The sequence below is a fragment of the Lolium perenne genome, chromosome 3, assembly GCF_019359855.2.
Source record: "Lolium perenne isolate Kyuss_39 chromosome 3, Kyuss_2.0, whole genome shotgun sequence".
Taxonomy (NCBI): domain Eukaryota; kingdom Viridiplantae; phylum Streptophyta; class Magnoliopsida; order Poales; family Poaceae; genus Lolium; species Lolium perenne.
The window spans coordinates 31,451,381-31,472,378 of NC_067246.2; the positions used below are offsets into that span (position 1 = coordinate 31,451,381).

Here is a 20,998-nt window from a genome sequence, read left to right on the forward strand (position 1 = left end):
CTATCTAAGAATGGTTTATAAATGGAGGTCCTTCCTTCAATCCCTTTTAGTTAACTCAGATTTTGTACCACTATATAGTACTAAATTTGAGTTAATTAAAAGAAATTAGATGGAGTACATAGGATATGTTTGGATGACGACCAAAGCTGGCCCTGCCAAAATATTGGCTTGGCAACCGTTTGGATCATCACCAAAAAATTGGCTCGCCAACCGGCCCGGGAGCTCGCCCGTGTAAAATCTTGCCAACGCATGGGCGAGTTGAGGGCGAGCAAAAGCTACGCCAAAAAATTGGCACCGTGACTTGCCCCTCCGTCTAGGTGTGAGTCCCATATATTTTTATATTATAATTAGTGTATGCAGAGGGTGTTCTGAACTTCTGATTCTTTGTACTAATTAACCGTGGTCACGATTAGCAAGTGCATGTACCAGGTGATCCATGCGTGACGGAAGTTCCAGCAGCAGCTGGTATTACTTTTTGTAGTTTTTTTTTCTCTTTGACTACATCTTAGCACTGTTCTAGTTGTACTAACAAATAAGCGAAGTAGGCATGTTGAATATTTTGGAGAAGCATACTCCAATTGGTGGCAAAGCAAATAAAGGGCTATTTTGCCAAAAATTTTTGTACGTACAATGGCTGCCATCCAAACAACAACACTTCACCAATATTTTGGTCATGCCCTTGCATTGGTCACGCCAAAAAAATTGGTAGGGCTAATTGGGGCACAAACCAAACGTAACCATAGTACGTCATGCTACTCGTAGCCGCTTGAACCGTGCACACCAGTGGACTGACTGAACTCGTAAAGCCGTTCGCCGAGATAGCATGCGCGTGGTCGTGGTGTGGATGCGCGGAGGAAATGGTGGTGCCAACTTGCGAGCTTATTGACATGCTATTTCAGCAACCAATAGCGACTGAAATCAAACAAACACCAATCATCCAATCACCGGATAAAGATATTCTATGCTAGGAGTTAACCCCATGAGGTAAATGTAATGCTAAAAGTGCATATCGTACTTGTCTTAAAAATTTGCAGGATACAGGAGAACCAACACCAAGGCAAGTTCAGCCAGCTACAATTCAACTTCTGAACCAGATATGGAAGAACAAACAACTGACCCCAAGAGTTCAGACTTTCGGATGGAGATTTCTTAGGAGAGCTATGCCAACAGGTGCTCGGGCTGGTAAGTATTCAGTGCATATCAGCAAACTTTATGCTAGATGTGGTGTGCAAGAAGATGATGTGCATCTGTTTTTCACTTGTCCTTTTTCTAAAGCTGCATGGTTTAGTGCTCCTTGGTTCATTCGTTCAGAGAATCTAGTGATAAATTGCAGCTCACTCACGGAAATAATTCTGAACTTTTTAAGAATGAATCACCCTCATGCTTCCCTCTCAAATATATTGACATTTATGTGGTGTATTTGGAAATCTCGGAACGATAATCTTTTTGGCAGGAAATCAGGAGAACCATATCAGATTCACCACATGGCGCAGGCAATAAATCAAAATCTTGAGATGATTGATGCACTGGGTGTTTTCGCCATGCAGGCACAGGAATGCTCCAAAGCACCAAATATTCTTACTTCCTCTATGCAGGTGCATGATAAGTCAAATCCTCCAAAGGTTCGACTACCGGCCTATGGAGAAACATTAAAATCTGACCAGATTATCAAGGGCTCGAAGATCTACACAGATGCAGCTTGGAAGACTAGAAAGGTCCCTGGGATGGTGAATAGAATTGCTACATGCATTGGTATATATTGCGATCTACAGGACCAGAACAACAACGCAACAATTTTTATCCAGGCGTCCACTTCTACTACACGTTCAGTGCTACAAGCTGAAGCTGCAGCTCTGCTACTTGCAACAAAAATTGTCTCTCACCTTGGCTTGCAACAGGTGACGTTTTTAACAGATAATAGCTCCTTGGCAAAGGCTGCAGCCTCAACATGTGCATCAGCTCCACAAGTTTTCTGGGAGATAAGAAGCCACATTGCAGATTACTTACAGGTCACTCAATCTCTTAATGCATCAGTATTTCATATTAAAAGAGATTTCAACGGAGTAGCTCATAACTGTGCTCATCAGGCGATTAGGCAATCTTTGTCTTCGCCTATCTTCAGTTGTTCTAATTCATCTCATAGGAATAGCCTATGTCCCAACATCTCAATGCTTCAATCTTTCCCAATTCAGGGCTATGTAATACATGTTGTACAATGTCTATGAGTTGAATGAAATTTGGCGCCTCCGGCGCCTTCACTTGTTCAAAAAAAAAACTTGGGGTCCTGGGCGTTGGCTGCCTCCGCCGTCGTCTCGTGTGGGTGCAGGAAATGGCAGCTACACAACTTCTCCGGGTGCACACCTGCAGCTGCAGTGACCGACATAATTTGCTTGTTCGAGCAGTGGAAAGAAGCATCAACGTATTCGAATTCGACGGCGGATACTGAAAGTGTTATGGACCTACTTCATAATTCACTCAACAACACCAGATTACATGGATTTAGGTAGCTATAATGGGGATACAAGCAGCAAGAGGTGGGGAATCAGAGTAGGAAGAAGCCGGAGGTAGGAGGAGAGAGGAAAACAGAGGAGAAGGAAGGGAGCTGCGGTACATTCGCGATCCAACTGGATGGTGTGTTCGGTGCCTCCTTCTGTGTATATGTAGCTCCTGGCAGTTTGCTTGGGTCCAGCCCATCGATGCTAGCCCAAGACACCAGCACAACATGGAGTATGTTAGCGAGGCCCATAACAGAAAGTCTGGCAAGAATTTCGTATTTGGAGCCTGGTGACAAGATACAACGCAGAAACTAGTCACGTTCAGTAACCCGTCACGCTCAGGCAAGTTTTCACACACAGAGGGAAAAATTATGCACCAATAAATTGCACTGCTGGGCCAACTGGCGTAGCCCAGCCAACTCGGTCGGCCAGATCCTTGAGTGGCAGGGTGTCGCCAATCCCTATTCATTGCTCATTTACGCATCGCTAGGGAGAGAAACATTTTGGGCCCCGGCCTGTTACAGGCAGAAGCAACTCAGGCGGTGTACTGTTTTTTTTTCCGGTTTTCGAAACATTCTAGAAGGTTCTAATTTGGTCAATCACGGTTTCGGCTATTCGGTTTTTCCAAAAGTTCATTCAAAAATGTTTCAAACTAAAAGTGTGTTCAAATTAAAAATTGTTCATATATTATTTTTCAAATTTTCTCATCATCAAATTTTGCTTAAAATCAATTCTTGCTCAGGTTTAAATTTTGCTCAAATTAAAATTTTACTCAGATTTGAATTTTGTTTAAATTTCAATTTGCTAAAAAAACTAATTTTTCTCATATTCTAAATTTTGTTTAAATTCAAATTTGCTCGAAATATATTTTCTGTTCAGCGAAATTTTGCTTAAAATTAAATTTGCTCAAAATCTATTTTTTTATTCAGCTTCATAAAAATGGGTGCAAATAGTTGTTCATGTGGGGTTCAAACTTGGCTATCACTGGACCGGAGTTGCAACAAACAGGCTAGAGCTGGCATGTTGTAAAAATTGAAAAAATATGGAACTCCTTCTTTTTGGGCGAGCGAACAAATGGGCTAGCCCACCCAGAATCGACTTCAGGCGATGTGTTGTGGCGCACGCTGTTGGGCGTGGTATAGGATTATAGGTCGAACCCTATTTGACGCTTCACGTGAACGCTAGCGTGTCTACGCGTACCTCCTGCGATAGGTGATCGTTCAAAGTGGGCCGGCCCAGTAAGATTCGGTGTATAGGTACTTTCGGTTTTGCCAAGGTTCAGGAATCTTCTGGTCCGGTTTTCTCCTGGTTCTTCTGGTTATGCGGGCCGTTTTGTTTCCACGATTTTACTGTTTCGATGTCCTGGTTTTACGTCTGGGTTTTCTGAACATTTTTTCAAACTTTGAACATTTTTAAAATTTTGAAGATTGTTCATATTTGAATATTTTTTTTCAAATCTGAACATTTTTTTAAAAGTGAACAATTTTCAAATCTGAACACTTTTTAAAAAATGAACTTTTTAAAAAATGTACGCTTTTTCAAATCTGAGCATTTTTTAAAAAAGTGAACATTTTTCAAATCTAAACACATTTATAATCTGAACTTTTTAAGAAACAAACATTTTTCAAATCTGAGCGTTTTTTGTAATTGGATATTTTTCAAATTTAAACTTTTTTTTTGCCGATTTGAACTTTTTCTAAATATCTGAGTTTTTTTTAAATGTGAACTTTTTCAAATCTGAAGAGTTTTTAATTTTGAGTTTTGTTTCCAAATCGGATAAATTTCAGATACTTCAAAATTTTAAAAAACAAACACAAGAACCTACTTTTTTTTTGAGACAACATAAGAACCTACTAGACGAGTGGTGAGCTAGCGAAAGAAGAAAAAGAATGCGATCAAATTGGGCCGGCCCACGCGGGACCGTGTTTCACGCGTCAAGTCGCTTGCCTTCGCGTCAAGCGTCGAATAGGAATCCCCGTGGTATAGATGCACCCCGAGAGATCACGCTTTTAGGGTCAAAGGCTCGAGCGTTCTTCCTCGTTTCTTGGGCTAGGCCCATTTACCCCTTCTCGTTCTAGCTTGACTATTTCTTTCTGTTTCGTTTGTTGAAGGAAGGTCTAGTGTGGCGAATTGGAGTTGGGACTATGGTGAATATATGGTCGGATCCTTGGATTCCGAGGGATGGAGCTAGAGTACCTATTACTCCAAGATATCAATGCATTCTTACAAAGGTTAGTGAATTGGTAAACCCTATAACGGGTCAGTGGGATGAAGTACTGATTCGAGACACTTTCTAGGCAATGGACGCTAAGCTAATCTCAAACATACCAATCAGAGATGATTTTGAAGATATCCCAGAGTGGCATTTTGATAGTAAGGGTGTTTTCTCTATCAAATCTGCTTACGAGGTCTATGTGAGGATCAGAGATGTGGATAAACAAATTTCATCATGATCATGCTGGCAGTTGCCGTGGGAGTTGGAAATCTCTGTGGCATAACTCTTCTTCAGTTCCCCAGCAACGGCGCCAGAAAATCTTGATGGTGCTTGACACCGTTGGGGAACCCCAAGAGGAAGGTGTGATGAGCACAACAGCAAGTCTTCCCTTAGTAAGAAACCGAGGTTTAATTGACCAATATGAGAAATGCGTGACTTCTGAAGGTCTTGCTAGCTGACTATTGGCAGGGCACACTACCGGCGTCAGCAACAACGTGGAACCTGTACACAACACAATCAAAATACTTTGCCCCAACTCACTGTGAGGTTGTCAATCTCACCGGTTTTGCTGAACACAAAAGATTAAACGTATCGAGTGGAAAGAGATGTTTGCAGTGGAATTAAAGAGAACAGTGCTTGCAGAAAGTAAACAGAACAGGATTGCAGTAGATGAATTTATCAGTGTAAAAGAAAGGACCGAGGTCCACAGTTCACTAGAGGTGTCTCTCCATAAAGATAAATAACATGCTAGGTGAACAAATTACAGCTGGGCAATTGATAGAATAAAGACCATACATGTCAAGATGATTAATATGAGATTCGTTTGGGAATTACAACATAATACATAGACCGTAATCGAACTGCGTCTATGACTAATAATCCACCTTCCAGTTATCGTCCGAACCCCTTCCAGTATTAAGTTGCAAGCAACAGATTATCACATTAAGCAATGTGTGTAAAGTAAACAATAGAATTACCCTTGAATAAAATATTGTTGTTTTCTCCCTAGTAGCAACAACAAATCTACAATCTTAGAAGTTATTGTCAGTCTTCCAGAAAACTAGAGGCATGAACCTACTATCGAGCATAAATACTCTCTCTTGGAGTCACAATCATTTACTTGGCCAGAGTATCTACTAGCAATGGAGAGCATGCAAGATCACAAATAACATATGACAAATATATAATCGATCTCAACATAGTATTCCATATTCATCGGATCCCAGCAAACACAACATGTAGCATTACATAAAGATGATCCTGATCATAATACGCAGCTCACAAGATCTAAACATGAGGCACAAATTGGAGAATACAACCATCTAGCTACTGCTATGGATCCATAGTCCAGGAATGAACTACTCACGCATCACTTTGGAAGCGGGCATGGCGATGTAGAGGCCTCCGGTGATGATCTCCCCCTCCGGCAGGGTGCCGGGAAGAGCTTCAGAAACCTCCCGAGCTAGGGTTTGCGATGCGGCCGCGACGAAACTTTTCGTGGATGGAGGCTCGGGTGTTTAGGTTTTTCCCGAGATCGTGAATAAATAGACGGAAGGGCGAGGTCATTGGAGGATAGGGGGCCCACACCACCCCTTGGTGCGGGCCCAGGCCTAGCCGTGCCAAGGCGTGGTCTGGCCGCCCTGTGCCTCTTCTTCGTCCCCCCCTCTGGACTCTATCTTCGTTACGGTAAAATATTGACTTCGGCTTTTGTTTCGTCCAATTCCGAGAATATTTCATGTACAACTTTTCTGAAATACAAAATAGCAGAAAACATGAACTGGCACTGTGGCATCTTGTTAATAGGTTAGTGCCGGAAAATGTATAAAAGTGCAACGAAGTATGAGCAAAACATATATAAATTGGTGTAAAACAAGCATGGAGCATCAAAAATTATAGATACGTTTGCAACGTATCAGATCACTAGATGAGATTTCGTTCTGGAAAGGTATATGGAATTTGCCTTGTGTTCCAAAGGTAAAACAATTTATTTGGAGATTAGCTCATAATAGTTTACCTCTGTTGATGAATATTAAAAGAAGGGGTATGGAGTGTGAAACATTATGCCTACGTTGTCACCGTCTAGATGAAGATGGTGCACACTTATTTCTAAAATGCAAAGAAGTTAGAGATGTGTGGGATCGGATTGGCCTAGGTGATCTTCGTGATCGTATGTGCACATATGAATCAGCAGGTGCAATGATTCAAGAGATCCTGAAAAGAAATGATGAGGAGAAGGTGCTAATATGCTGTATGTTGTGGCGATGGTGGTTGCGGCGAAATAAACTGAATAAAGAAGAACGAGGTGTATCTATTTCGGAAGTTGTGAGCCAAGCCAGGTATTGGGCAAATGAATCTCTGCACTTTTGCCGCATGAACAAACAGCATGGGATAGTACCAGAGATCAAGAACTGGGAGAAACCGGTGGGAGATATACGGAAGATTAATTGTGATGGATCTTTTCGAGCGGCAGAGCATCAAGGCGGATGGGGTTTCGTGGTGAGGGATAGCAATGGGATGGCTCGAGGTGCAGGGGCAGGTCGAATCCAACATGCAGCTACTGTATTGCAGTCTGAGGCAAATGCATGTGCTGAAGCAGCTGCAGCAGCGGCCAATTGGGGAATGGGACAGACTCGATGATCCTTGTCAAAGCATTACAGAGTACGGAATACGACTTGGCGTATGAGGGAGTCATCTTTAGAAACATTCGAGCCTTTGTGCCCATGAATTTTATTTCTGCTGATTTCGTTTTTGTTCCTAGAGTATGTAATAAAGTAGCCCATGAACTTGCGAGTATGGGTGCTGGTCAAACCCAAAGTAGGCTATTGTGGCTGGATGATGTACCAAACATTGTAAGTGTCTTGGTGGCCAGCGAGTGTGCTGAGCCAAGTTAATGGAATCCGTGTGTTCCAGTTCAAAAAAAAAAAGAGTAGTTAAGGAATACAATTGGTAATGGAAGATGAAACCGCAAATACATAATTTTAGCTAGTCTTTCACGGTATCTTGCTACGAGTTCACGTGATTTCTTCATGCATTTTTTTTCTTTTTTTTTCTTTTTTCTGTTTTTTCATGTTTTATTTTTATTTTTGTTTTCTTAACTTTGTTTATGTTTTATTTTCTATTTTAACTTTTTTTTCTCTCTTTCTTCTTATTCATTTTTGTAACGAGTGATTTTTTTCATTTTTAAATTTGAGATAAAGGTTATTATAGAATATAGAGTAAAAAATAATGTTTACGAGGTTCATTTAGAAGGTTTAACAAAGTTCATATAAATTTGTTCGCGAGGTTCCAATAATGTTCGTATAGTTTAAATAAACTGTTCAGAATTTCAAAGAAAGCTCAAGTGAGGAAGTAAAAAATATTTACGAGGTCAACAGAATATTCATACATTTTAATAATTGTTGGTGGGTTCAGAAAAATAATGTTCATGTTAGTGGAAAATAATATTCATCTTTTCATAAATTCAAAAATTGTTCATGATAGAAAATGTTCAAAAAGTTAAAAATAATTGTTCGCATAGTTCAAAAGAATTTCGCGCAAGTTTAAAAATGTTCATATGAAGGAAAAAGATTTTGAGCAGTTTTTAAAAATTGTTCATGAATTCAAATAAAATGTTCATATGAGAGGGGAAAGTGTTCGCATAGTTTGAAGTAAATTGTTCTCGTGTTAAAAACAAAATGTCCAGATGGTTCAAAATATTTTTGGCGAGGGTCAGAAATCTATTCACTTCAAAGAAATATAAAGAGGAAGAGTGAAAACGTACATAAAAGAACAAGGAAAGGAAAGAGAAAAAAAAGAAATAATGTTTACAATGAAACACAATGCTCCCGGTTCTCCTGCTCGACCAGCGCGGGAGAAGGTCCCCTCTGCGCGAGCGAATCCAGGTCGGAACACATGTACCCCCGAGCCATGGCGACCGCATAGCTGTGGGCTTCCTCCTCCGCTGCCCAAGCCTGATGGCAATGGCGTCCCTAGCTAGAGTCTCGAACGACGCGGGCAGAACCCGCTGGTTGCCGACGCACTCGAAGCGGTTGGGTACGTCCTCCTCGCCGTCGGTGATGTCGCGGTTGACGGCGTCCGCGGGTGGGGCTGCAGGCAACGGAGGGGCCGCCACAAGAGCCATCTCCGCCCGTGCCTCCGCGAGCGCCACCCTGGCCTCGGTGAGCTTGGCCCTGGCGTCAGCGATTTCCCCCCTGGCCGCCAACAGGCGCTGACGCTCTAGCGCGCGCCCTGCCGCCTCCGCCTCCGCAACCTCCGCTTCTGCCGCCTCCCGCTCCATCTGCTCGGCCTGAAAGATGTCGGCGGCTAGCTACTCCTCCTCCTCCGGGTGGACTTGGCGGCACATCTAAACAACTTGGTCCCAGCTAAGGTTGTGTTCGGCCATGGATGGATGCTAGGGTTTAGGTTGAGGTGTGCCTGTCACCCACGCCGGTGTCTACCATATATAGCCACGGTGGGGCGGGAAACAACGTTGCCGCGCATGTCGTTTCCCGCGCGTGAAACGCCAGCGAAACGCGCCAATCTGTTGGTCACGCCCGGGAACGACCGTCGTCGCGCGGGAACCGGTAATCGCCGGTAGGCCTCGATGGGACGTTAAACCGCCATTAACGACCTTGATGGTGTCTGTGCTAAAAAAAATGCGTCCGCACCGCTGGGGATACCCCCGACGCAAACGGTCGTCCCGGCCCGTATGGCGTCCGCGGGCCGACGCAAACGCACGCGCGCGGATATTTTAGGCGTCCGAAATGCGTTGGCCCGTTGGATATGCCCTAATAGCCATTTCATTCCGTTCTGATACGTGAGGTGTGGTCCATCTGTTAGGTGCAATCGATCGAGATGTGGTCGGCGACGTGGTGATGCTTGTGACCGGCGTGACCGGCGGTGCTATGGTGGTTGCTTGCTTCGTGGTCGGCGACGTGCTCATACTTATGATGGGTGAGGTAAGGTCACCATATTGCCATATAGGTGATGCTAGAAAAAACATACGAGGAACCAAATAATGGGGGCTCGCTTCCCTATCCGGGCAGAAATGAGTGGCCCAGGTGACCAAACAATATGGTTTTTCCATCTCATGGTCCCTCTGTGACGCGCATGTGCTTTCTTCACACTCACACGGTGGTGCAAGAAATCAGTCCAGGTAACCAAACACGCCCCTAGCTGCACGTTAGCCCTTGATTTTTCGAGATTCTGAGCTTTCCCTCAATGGGACGCGTGGCTCTTTTGCTTGATCCAATTCATAAAGATGAAAGATTCGTGCGAGATGGTTTAGTAGCACAAAATATATGCTCGATCGACTAGAGCTTGTATTGTACCCACAAACACATTGCAGCCACGTACCAGGATGCGCTGCTTCTTCGTCGGACATGCCACAATGTTTTCCAAATCGTTAGAGAATTTTTTTTTTCGAAATGGGATTCACCCCGGCCTCTGCATCAGTTGATGCACACAATTATTTATTAAAAACTGAGTATTCAAATTTTACAAATCAAGAATCAACGAGGGTCGATAGAAATATCAACCACCGAAAAATAAGAAATCTGCTAAGCAATCTAAGCATCTTCTAATCTCTTAATAGGTCGCCAATTAGTCTGGTAGAAACTATCCTGGGCAACCATTCAAAGACGGTTGCATCCAGAAACCATGAACTCCCACTGGTTCTCCGGGAGCAAGAAGCGCCAAAGCTAGATCCAGTGGACCATAGTGTGAATAACCTGCAAGAAATTAGTAGAGTCCTTTTTGTTAAAAACAATATCGTTTCTGCAATTCCATATTGACCAACATAAAGCCGAAACACCAATGCGAATCCTTGCTTTATCAGTTTTGTCAGTTTCATTAAGCCAATTCCCAAACAAATTTGTGACATTGGATGGAGGTGAAATATTATATGCAGCAAAAATCACCCGCCAAATAAGTCTAGGAAAAGGACAAGAAATAAACAAATGTTCCACTGATTCCTCGACATCACAGAAAGAGCATTTCGTATTTCCATTCCAATTCCTCTTTGTTAGATTATCACGAGTCAAAAGGATTTTTTTACTAAGGAACCACATAAAGATTTTAATTTTAAGTGGGATTTTTAGTTTTCAAAGATATTTACGAAGGTATCGTGTATGCCCATTTAACATGTCTCCATACATAGATTTGACGGTGAATTTCCCTGAAAATGTTAGGCCCCAAACGAACTTATCTTGATCATCATTTAGAGTTATCACCATTAACCTTTGGCATAAGTGTACCCATTGATTTCATTTATCACCAATCAACCTTCTCCGAAAACCAATATTTAATGGAGTTAAACTCATAACATTTGCCACAGTATCATGCTTACGATGGACTATGTTGTATAGTTGGGGATACTGAGATGCAAGGGTCTGCTCACCTAACCATCTATCTTCCCAAAATCGAACTCCTTCTCCGGAACCTACTTCAAACTTTCCTCTGCTAAAAAATTCCCTTTAACTTTCATTAGTCCTTTCCAGAAAGGTGAATCGGTAGGCTTACTTTCAACTTTAGCTAAAATTTTCTGTGATAGGTACTTGTTTTTTAAAAGTTGTTGCCATAACCCTTCTTCAGAAAGGAGCTTATATAGCCATTTACTAAGCAGGCAAGAATTTCTAATCTCCAGTACTTCAATTCCAAGACCACCTTGGTCTTTGGGTCTGCAAATCAAGTTCCACTTAGTTAACCGATATTTCTTTTTATTTTCCCCATATTGCCAAAAGAACCGTGATCAGAAAAAATCTAATCTCTTCCTTACCCCTTTAGGTATATCAAAGAAGGATAACATAAACATCGGTAAACTAGTAAGAACAGAGTTAATCAATACAAGGCAATCCCCATATGATAACATCTTTCCAGCCCAACACCCAAGTTTTCTCTCAAAACGACTTTCAACTGAATTCCATTCGGAGTTTTTTAACTTTCTATAATGGATTGGAATACCCAAATACCCAAATCGTTAGAGAATAGAGAACGCGAGATGTTTTTTGTGAAATTATAGTGTTTGGCCAGACTATTCCTAATATTAACTAATAATTCCCTATAAAATCCGAAAGTCCAGGGAGAGGGGATGCTTACTTATAGGGTTCCCTAAGGAGCGGAAGGACATCCCTACCCCTCGGCGGGTGGGTCTCTTCACATGACGCCTCGCTCTAGTCCTCGTGACACGTGTCAGTTCGGTTGGGTTTCTGACCTGCTACCTGTTGGGTAGATCCTTATAAAGGGGAGGTGCTTGGACATTTCTCGTACCTCCACCCTGGATCATGGGGGACCTTCTCGTGGCCAACTCACGGTGCCACCATCTTGGAGTCTAGCCTCGGCCAGCTCGGGCCCATATGGACCGGGTCACGGCGAGAAGTGGGGTTGCATGCAGGAAGTGGTTCATAACAAATATATGACTAAATGCTTATTGTATATGTGAATGGAGATAGTGAGTAATTAGGGAACAAAAGAAGTGAGTCTAGCTCACTTGGTTAGGGAAGTGGATGTACAACCCAGCCACCCAGGTTCAAGTCCCCAGGAACGCGAATTTGGGTTCTTATTATTTAAAAACAAAATCACTGTAGGGGCTTCCTCTACCGTATTCCTTTCAAAAAAAAATATTGTTTTCCAAAAGTAAAGTAACTAATCATTAGTTAAGGTGCATTCCATTGGAAAAATTAGCAATTAGTTAATGCATTTAAATTCCTCCCTGAATGGCGGCCTAATTGAAGTAATTCATAATGAATTAACTTGCCCTACATAAGTGTAGTTAATTAATGTAGATAATTTTTTGCCAACAATAGGGTCCTAACTGGAGAAATAATAATGAATTACTGTTAAATTTACAAGAAAATTAAGCAACCAATTAATGCCTGTTAATTCCTCCATAACTAGAGACAAGGCTATCATTACAAGTGTTACATGGCTATATATTGAACGGAATCCAAAAGACACATCATTCATCTCTCTTTCCTAGGCTCCTAGAAAAAACAGCAATGGGGCTCCGTCTCTCTCCATGTATACATTATTCATCATCATTCTCGTGGTTCATTCTGGCTCCCTCGCTACCTCTGACTATGATTGTAGCAAGTCCTTAAGCGCAGTGACAACAGTTTGCAAGATAGAGCTTGAAAGGGTTATCTCTACTGGAGACAAGAGTCTCATCTAAAGGTATAATAGGGGGGAGCTCATGGCGCCTCCACAAAAATCAGAATTTACAGTCCTTCCCATTGGATCTTCCAGCCGGTAAGAACCGTTGATTTTTTTGACCGTGTCATATAAAAGGCACACCACACCGCACCCGGATTGCAAACCCTAGCCGCCAGACCCCAACTCCCTCCGTGCGTGCGTTCGTCCCCCGTTCCCTCGCTCACCCGTCCATCCTCAATCCCCTCACCTGCTCCTCGCCCCGCCGCTCGTGCTCTCCTGCTCCCTTACCTCCTCTCCCTCTTCCTCTAGTGAAGATGTCGAGGCAGGAGCCGCTGCCGGCGAAGGAGACGAGGAGCACGTGATGCGGCCGCCGGCGCTGGCGACAAGGAGCACGCGCTGCAGCTGCCGTCAATGGCCTGGTCACACCATCAACAGCAGGTTCCCCTCTCTCTCTCTCTCTCTCCCTCTCTGGATCCCCTTTATCCTGTAGCTCTACATGGTATGCCGCCATCGTTGATGAGACCCTCGGCGGTGTTCACCAGGATTAACCTCTCCCCATCGATCTCGCGCCGCTGCTGCACTCTCTCCGCCACCGTCGTCCTCGCGTCATGGAGGCAGCACCTACACTTGATCTCAGGTCTCTCTGTTCCCTCTTGATGCCTTTATTCATGCAACTTTGCCTGATTGTCCTGCTATTGCATAGAAAATGTTTCAGCGATTTCAGCGATGTGCGTCTCGATTGGAGCACTTGACTATAGATTTTGATGATGGGATTAGTAAGCTTTACGGATATGTTAGGTTATAGTTAGGTCTGGTCTGGATATATTAATTTAGCAAATTGTTTTTGACTGACATGTGGTGGCTTTTAATTGTTCAGTCTAGAAGTTAATTGAACATAATGCTCTTAGTGGTCTCAATAAATGGAAATCTTCCATTTTAGTTTATGTATAGAACATTATGTTTGTCTCAATAAATGGAAATCTTCCATTTTGTTGGGCAGTGAGGTTGAGGTGTTGTGCCTGCAAAGCAGCCAAGAAAGGTCCACTATGTCTACTGCCACTGCATGTTAAATTTCAGGTTGACTGACTTGGATGGTTTTGTTTTCTCCATGTTAATTTTTTTTCCTCTTACTAGGTGCTAGCCTGCAATTATACAGGCTTTGCGTATTTCCTCTGTATTTACAGTTTGTCTACTTTCTTGACCTAGAGTCTGTACATGTTCAGTGCTTCATCCATGTTGAGGTATCGGCTTGTACATGGGTACATATTGTCAGGGCAGTGTAAGGTTGTTTAGCAAACAAAGCCAATAAAAGATCCTATTCATAAATGATGACCATTAATTATGTCTAATTCCTGTCAACCAGCAGATGGTATGCATGTGAAATATGTTGCTTAATCAAATCTCCAGTTACTTATATGGACTGGCTTATGCAACCAAGAAGTTCCTTACTATCTTTCGGACTAATTTTTGTGTTTCTCACTGGTTTTTTATCTTGATTTATGAGATGGAAAAATAATTTCAGTTCTTCACCTTTTGGTCTTCATGTATCTTGGACTTACTTCTGTGACTACCAATCTTGCATCTTTAAATAACTTGGTTTGATGTGATCTACCTTTGCACTGACATGATTATGCCCCATCCATGATGGAAAATAAAATCAGGTCATTTGAACTTGATAAAGTTGAAAACTGGTTTATTGTTACCCGAAGTGATCTTGATTCAGGGGTTCAAAGTTAAATTGTTTTTGTTCTTTATCGCTTCTATGTTTTTTACATCAGTATACTGATGCTTGGGGCTATAAATATGTGGTATAAATAAATAATTTCTCTATTTTGTCCTTCATTTTTAGATGCCCAGCCATTATTTATTTATGAGAAGTGCCAAATTTCAAGACCAAAGGTGCTATGCGTTGATGTTTGCGTTGTAAAGCTTACAAGGAACAACACAGTGCTATGCCTTTAGGTGGTACGTACTGCGCTGTCGAGCCTTCATGCAATGGAGAAAGGCTCTTATTTATATTTGATGGAAGGCTTTTTACCAGAAGTTATTCATTCTATCTAATAAGGTTAGTCCCTAGGTTAAACCCTCCTTGACTAGGTGTCATATTTTAGTGTATCTGACACCTTGGGGCTACCACTTGCATATGATGCAAATACTTTATTACAACAGATAATCAATCTTAGGGGGTATCCCATCATGTATTTCACCTCCTTGATTTAGAACAGGAAACCAACTGATGGTCGTTGGAATGTTGTGTACCTATTTGCTTATAGCCATCTAACTCAATATTTATTTTTTGATATGAACGTGTATACTTTTATACCTGATACATGTTTAGGGAGGACATGCAACTGAAGTTCTAGAAAAAGAAGGTCTTTTCATGTATACCTTTTTTTTTGCAAGGCCTTCGTATAAACTTATGTGCTGTTATAAATGACGTCTGAGATAAAGAATGAAAGTTTCAATATTACTCGGTGATAAAGAAGCATCTCCGTAGTTTGAAAATCTGTCATTTTGGTTGTCAAATTGAATGTCTTGCTTCGGAGGAGTGGGGTCACTCTAAACTTGGGATGTATAGTACTTGGGTTCCAAGTATTGATCTGATGTGGTCAATTATTGCTTCGTCTCTTTCTCCTTAAAGCATGTTCATTTCTAATACCGTGAATGCTTTGTTTCAGGATCTGAAGTGGAAGTTTTTGCGCTGCAATTCAAATGGTTCTGGTTCAGGTTAGTATTTGGTCTGTCAGTGTTACTAAAAAATATTTTTATTTCACAAATTAGCTGAGCATGTATGGTGAGGATTTTTCTCTTTCGTTTATAGGTTCAAAAAAAGTACAGCTTAGCCTTGTATGATGTGCAGAGTACTGGATGGATAAGATATAAGCTGAAATAATTATACTTGTCTTGGGCACCTACCATTTGAGAAATATAAATGCTAATTAGTTCTACACTGAAAAAACAAGACGCCAATAGATAAACTTTTCAGTCTTTTATATTTGCAGATTAGTGGCTTATAAAAGAAACCAACTCCACTAACATGTGTGTGGCCTAGGAAGGAATAGTACGGTGGCGGCTCGTTGGAGCGACAAGGTTGCCATGGCTGCTCCTCAGTATAAAGGTTTCAGTTCCTCATGCTTGCTTGTTATATTTCATGCCAATCCATGTGTTCTATTGGGTGTTCACTTGCACACCCACAATGTTTTTTGATCCCTTAGTTTGATATTGCTTTGCTCAAGTGCTTAGTGTGTGCTTTGCACGGCTTGGTTTGAGATTAATAGCGCCGACGGAGATGTTATTTGGTAAGCTTCATATTGGCTTATTTACTTTTTTGTACTATTCAACTATATGATAACCCAACAGAAAGGCACTTGTTTATATTCTTCTCCTAGCTTTCTAGGAATTGCTTTGTGTGCAATTGATTATCAGATGCCCAGGACTTATTAGAGAGAATTGCTTCTGCATACCGGATTGGTTCTATGTCATATGGGCATTTCAGGTTTAGCTTTCAAGCATAGGCATATTCTCTGGCTCTGGGCTCATCATTGGGGACATGATCATTGGAATTTTTCTATCAATCCAAATTGCATTGTGTCTGTGAGTGCTATATCATCATTATAGTACATGTACCTCCTACTGTTTTATCAAGCTTAAAGGCGTTTGCAACGGAAATAGCTAGCAGGTGTTCATCAGTAAAAATGTTGCCTTCAAAGACCATTCGTATTGGTTTTACAGTTTCATATTTTGTGTCACATGGTAAAATCTCATGATTTAAATGAATATTTTTGTAATCAATTATATTTTTGGTGTAAGATGATATAACTGACACTTATTTTGTTTGTTTTTGTTGACACCCTTTACTATTAGAAATCAGTTTCTTATTTTCCTATATGATTATGCAAGCCAGTTATGATCCACATTCATCCCTTGTGCTATGCATGTAAAGGGTGTCAAGCTGAGTAGGCCTTACCGGTACTTGGTAGTGGGTACGGTACCGGTTAATTTATAGGTTTTGATTGGGCTGAATATGTAGTAAGGCCTACTCCTTTTCTTATATCAGGAGCATAATGTTATTATTTTTATTTTCTGCTTGTTCTTGATAATTATAAATATTTCTTTAATCATCTATATTTTCCTGGCATTGCGGGTGGCACGTGACAGGCCGCACCCACAGTCTATTATCCGTTTTTGAGAAATTTGATTTTCATGCTATCCTCTCTTTCTTTGAATACATTACATTTGCTTCATCCGCTCACATCTTCCATTTATATTTTATTTTTCTGCTTCTAATCAATGCACATAGATATTACTTTGTTTGGCTTTTCTGCTACAAAAGAACTAATGGTTGACTACACTGTATATCCTTAAGTCAGCTTCATCTATATTTGTCAGTGGCCTTTTCTGTCAGTGGTGAGGCAATAGGTTAAAGCTGCATAGTAATGTCTGCTTCTTCTTTACATAGGTTGGTCACATTGTTTCCACAGGTTTCAAGTAACACACGTTTGCCCAAATGAAAACATCAAATGAGAGAATACAAAAGATATGTAATGCTACTAAAATCCATATGGTGTTGGGAGAACCAAAAGGTATAACTTTGCAATGTATTTGAACCTTTGCCTTCTCTTTCTTTTTTGTTTTAATATATAGTTGAGTACAAAGATATGTGTTTCCTCTTCCTTTTTTCTTCGTTTTTCTTAACACAAACTAAATTTGAGTTTGGATTTTTATCTCGACCTATCATGAACCAAGTAACTTACATAATTGCACCTACCTATTAGATGCAGTAGATATGATTTAGTAGTGCCCCCTCTTTTACTGTACTCTCTAGATAGAACAGTTATGTTCATATATGTGCCAACTCAGATTTATTTACATGAGAGGAAACAAAGAACCTTTTGCTACATACATACATTATCCTGGTTGACTGTTTCTAATCACTGATGACTCTTGTTTCGTCTTGCTCCGTGAGAATATGAATTTTGGTGCTTCTTTTGCTTGTAGTAATTTTTCCGACACAAGAGTTTGTGCTACGCTCAATGTGTATTTTACCCAGGTTGTGTATTTCTTGCATGGTTCTACCTACATGACCACTAAAAGCTAATTCTGTAATTTAGTTACTGTAATTAGCTAACTTCTTAGATATTTAATTTAAATTTCTTATTGTCCATATAGCGTATACTAATTAATGTTTGCCTTTCATGTTGGATACTCAGAATGGCACGGGAAGCATCAACGTTCCCTCATGGAAGCCATACTCATGCTGCAGCCATATTTTTCATATTCTACCTTGCACTTTGGTGAAATTTGGTAAGCTTATGCGGTTGTTTGTTGATCTGGTTCAGATGGATTATCATGTGATTTTTATTTTTTCTTCACTCACCACCACGGATTATATAAAAGGTTCTATGCCATGGAATCACAGTTTCACTTAATGTTGCTCTCAGGGCATTAAAACAGTACATTACATTCATTTCTTTTTATAGTGCTAGCAATCTGCATTGCAGATTAAGAGTTCAGACAATACTATGATGGATGAGAAGCAGGACAAATTAATCCCCTTACAAGGTTAAATATGTGCTTCCTTCCAGCCAACCGAATAGACAGGTATAACACAATTGCTTTGTTAGAGCCATTCATTTCTCGATTTTGTAGAATAATTCCTCGTGGAAAATGAAACATAAATCTGCACGTAGCTATGTTAATTGGGTTTCACATCCAGGCCACAAAATAAGATGCATTTGTTACTAAAGAAATAGTGGGGGCCACAGTCGTCATGTGCTTTTGCTGACATATTTGTTTGAGTTTATTGATTCCTTTTCTACTTACCTTCTTACTGAATTTTATTTTCTACTTACCTTCTCACTGTCAAAGAATTTACCTTTATTCAGTCCATGTCTTTGCACGGTTGTACTTTGTTTATATCATATTTGTTGCTACAGTGCCTATTTTCTATAGATTTTTCATGTTATCGTAGATCTTATTTCCCTATTTTTGAGTGTATTGTGATCAGCAAGGACTTCATGGGGCCTATTCTAGGATCTTATTTACTTTTACAAATTGATGAAACTATAATCATGTTCTTTTGTGCAATTTTCGTCTTATAAAAAATGTTATTGCCTAAATCAAATTCACGGGCCTCTCAGTTTAGTATTTGCTACCTCTAATTGAGCACTTTTAAGTAGTATTTTACCTTTCTGTCATTTATCTCTATTTTTTTATATTTTAATACCATCTCTGCAGTCTTGCGTATACCATTGTACAATTGTTTCTATTACACGCATGTGGAAGAAAAATCATAGATGATTTGAAAAGTTGGTCTCAGATATCAAAATTTATAGTTACATTGCTATTAAATATTCTTGCAGAGTTGCTGATTTCCTTAGTATTTTTTATAGAAGTTGCTCATCCTTTTTTTCTGCATGATATGGGGAGTACATGTTAATTTATTATACTAATGAAATGTTGCTTCCTTTTCATTTTGGGTTTTGTAGAACCTGGCTATTAAGGTGGGTAAAGAAACTAGGCAAGCCACAAAAAGAAAATGGTATATGTTCACTAGGATTTTTACTTCCATTGTTTGGTGTTTCTCATCTTAAAATGGATTTGAATAAGGTCTTTGTATCCTGATTTCTACCCCCTAGCCTCTGTCTTGGATCTGCTTTTCTTTTCATGCTTCATTAATTGCACTCTTCCAGTCTATGTCAAAGAAGTAGTCATTTGTGTGTTAGACCCACTCTTTTTTGTTTCTTTGATCAGATTATTGTCGCTATTGGATATGTGATGTATCATGCAAGTGTTGATTGACGCCTTTAGGTCAGGAGTTCTATTTATCTATTGATTTAGTTGAACGGTTATGAGCTGAAAGTAGGAGGGCCACTTACTGTTTGTTGAACATTGTTTCTTTGTATGCATATGTGGTTACTAATTTTGTGATTGCTCGCTGTATATATTTCATATCTTCGATAATTATCGATTTGCTTACATCCCCTTTAGGGAATACGAAGAGAAAAAGCATAAAGACATTTTATGTTATATTGAGGATAAAACATATGGATGGGTGTAACGTTAGAGGGTTTTAAGGTTTTTCATGTCTTGGATGAAATTGTTAGTATGATCTCTCTGTGGTCCTTTTCTTTTAACAGATTATGTTAGTACGATTTTCATATAGAGGTACTGAGGTAATAAGGAACTGGGACTAATAAACTAACTACTTCCTCTTTCTTAGAATACCGTGCTCTTCAAGTTGCTTCCATATGAGTTATTGTTTGCACTCAAACGGAATTTAATAGAGCAAAGCATCCTCAAGAATTGCTTAATAGTTCAGTAGGGTGAGAAGACTTGCATTCTCTTGTTCATGTATGCCTGACAGGACTAGGGGACTGTAGACAAGATATTTTTGTTTCTTTTTAATACTGTTGGAGTTGCGGCGCCTTATTGATTAAACTAGCTTGTTTCCTGTGCATCTCGGCCGTCCATTTTTTCACCGCATCATATAAAAGGGCTAGTGCGCGGTGAAAACCTTAGCCGCAGTCGCGTTCCTTCCTTTCTCCTCTTCCTCGCTTGCTCCTCCTATAACTGGAGATTGAGCCAGTCAAGTATCAAGATTCTAATCTATCTCCAATTTCCGGTCTTTTTTTGTAGAGATTGAGCCAGTCTTAGAATCTGCCATCTTCAAGTTAGGGGCATTCTTGAGAGTAATTATGGGAGGCTGCAAAGTCTGTTGGGAAAGGAGTAGCAGAACTGATGTAGTGTAGGACTTAACTGCTTAATCTCTTGATTTTCCATGGAAAAATATGATGTCTCTTGTTGGCTAACAATGCGCATGATTAGTATTTCCAGTACACATTCACTAGCTACAATGATATCTCTGAAGCATATGGAAATCCCAGATTGAACATGGGAGAAGGATATGGAAATCCAAATCGAACATGGGAGAAGGGTACCGATGGCATTGCTCTTGCAGATTTTATTAACTTGATTTTACCAAACAACATCACAATTATTTCTTTTGTTGATGGTCCAACAAATATAGACGTTGCTTTTGTTGTTCCTTCCTTCTGTTGCTTGCCGTCTGAGTGTTTCATACTATAATATATTCCTTTGTTTTTCTGGTTGTACATAAATATTATGTACTCTGTTTGTATTTTCATGTGCTTTATCTTAA

General features: G+C 40.5%; 1 long non-coding RNA gene across 1 annotated transcript; it reads left to right on the forward strand.

Annotated features, from left to right (window-relative positions):
• The first annotated feature begins 13,834 nt into the window (after positions 1-13,834).
• LOC127338076 (uncharacterized) lies at positions 13,835-15,031 on the forward strand. Its single transcript, XR_007874191.2, has 3 exons — positions 13,835-13,914; positions 14,046-14,121; positions 14,687-15,031. It is a non-coding gene; the product is annotated as an uncharacterized lncRNA (long non-coding RNA).
• The last annotated feature ends 5,967 nt before the right edge of the window (positions 15,032-20,998 follow it).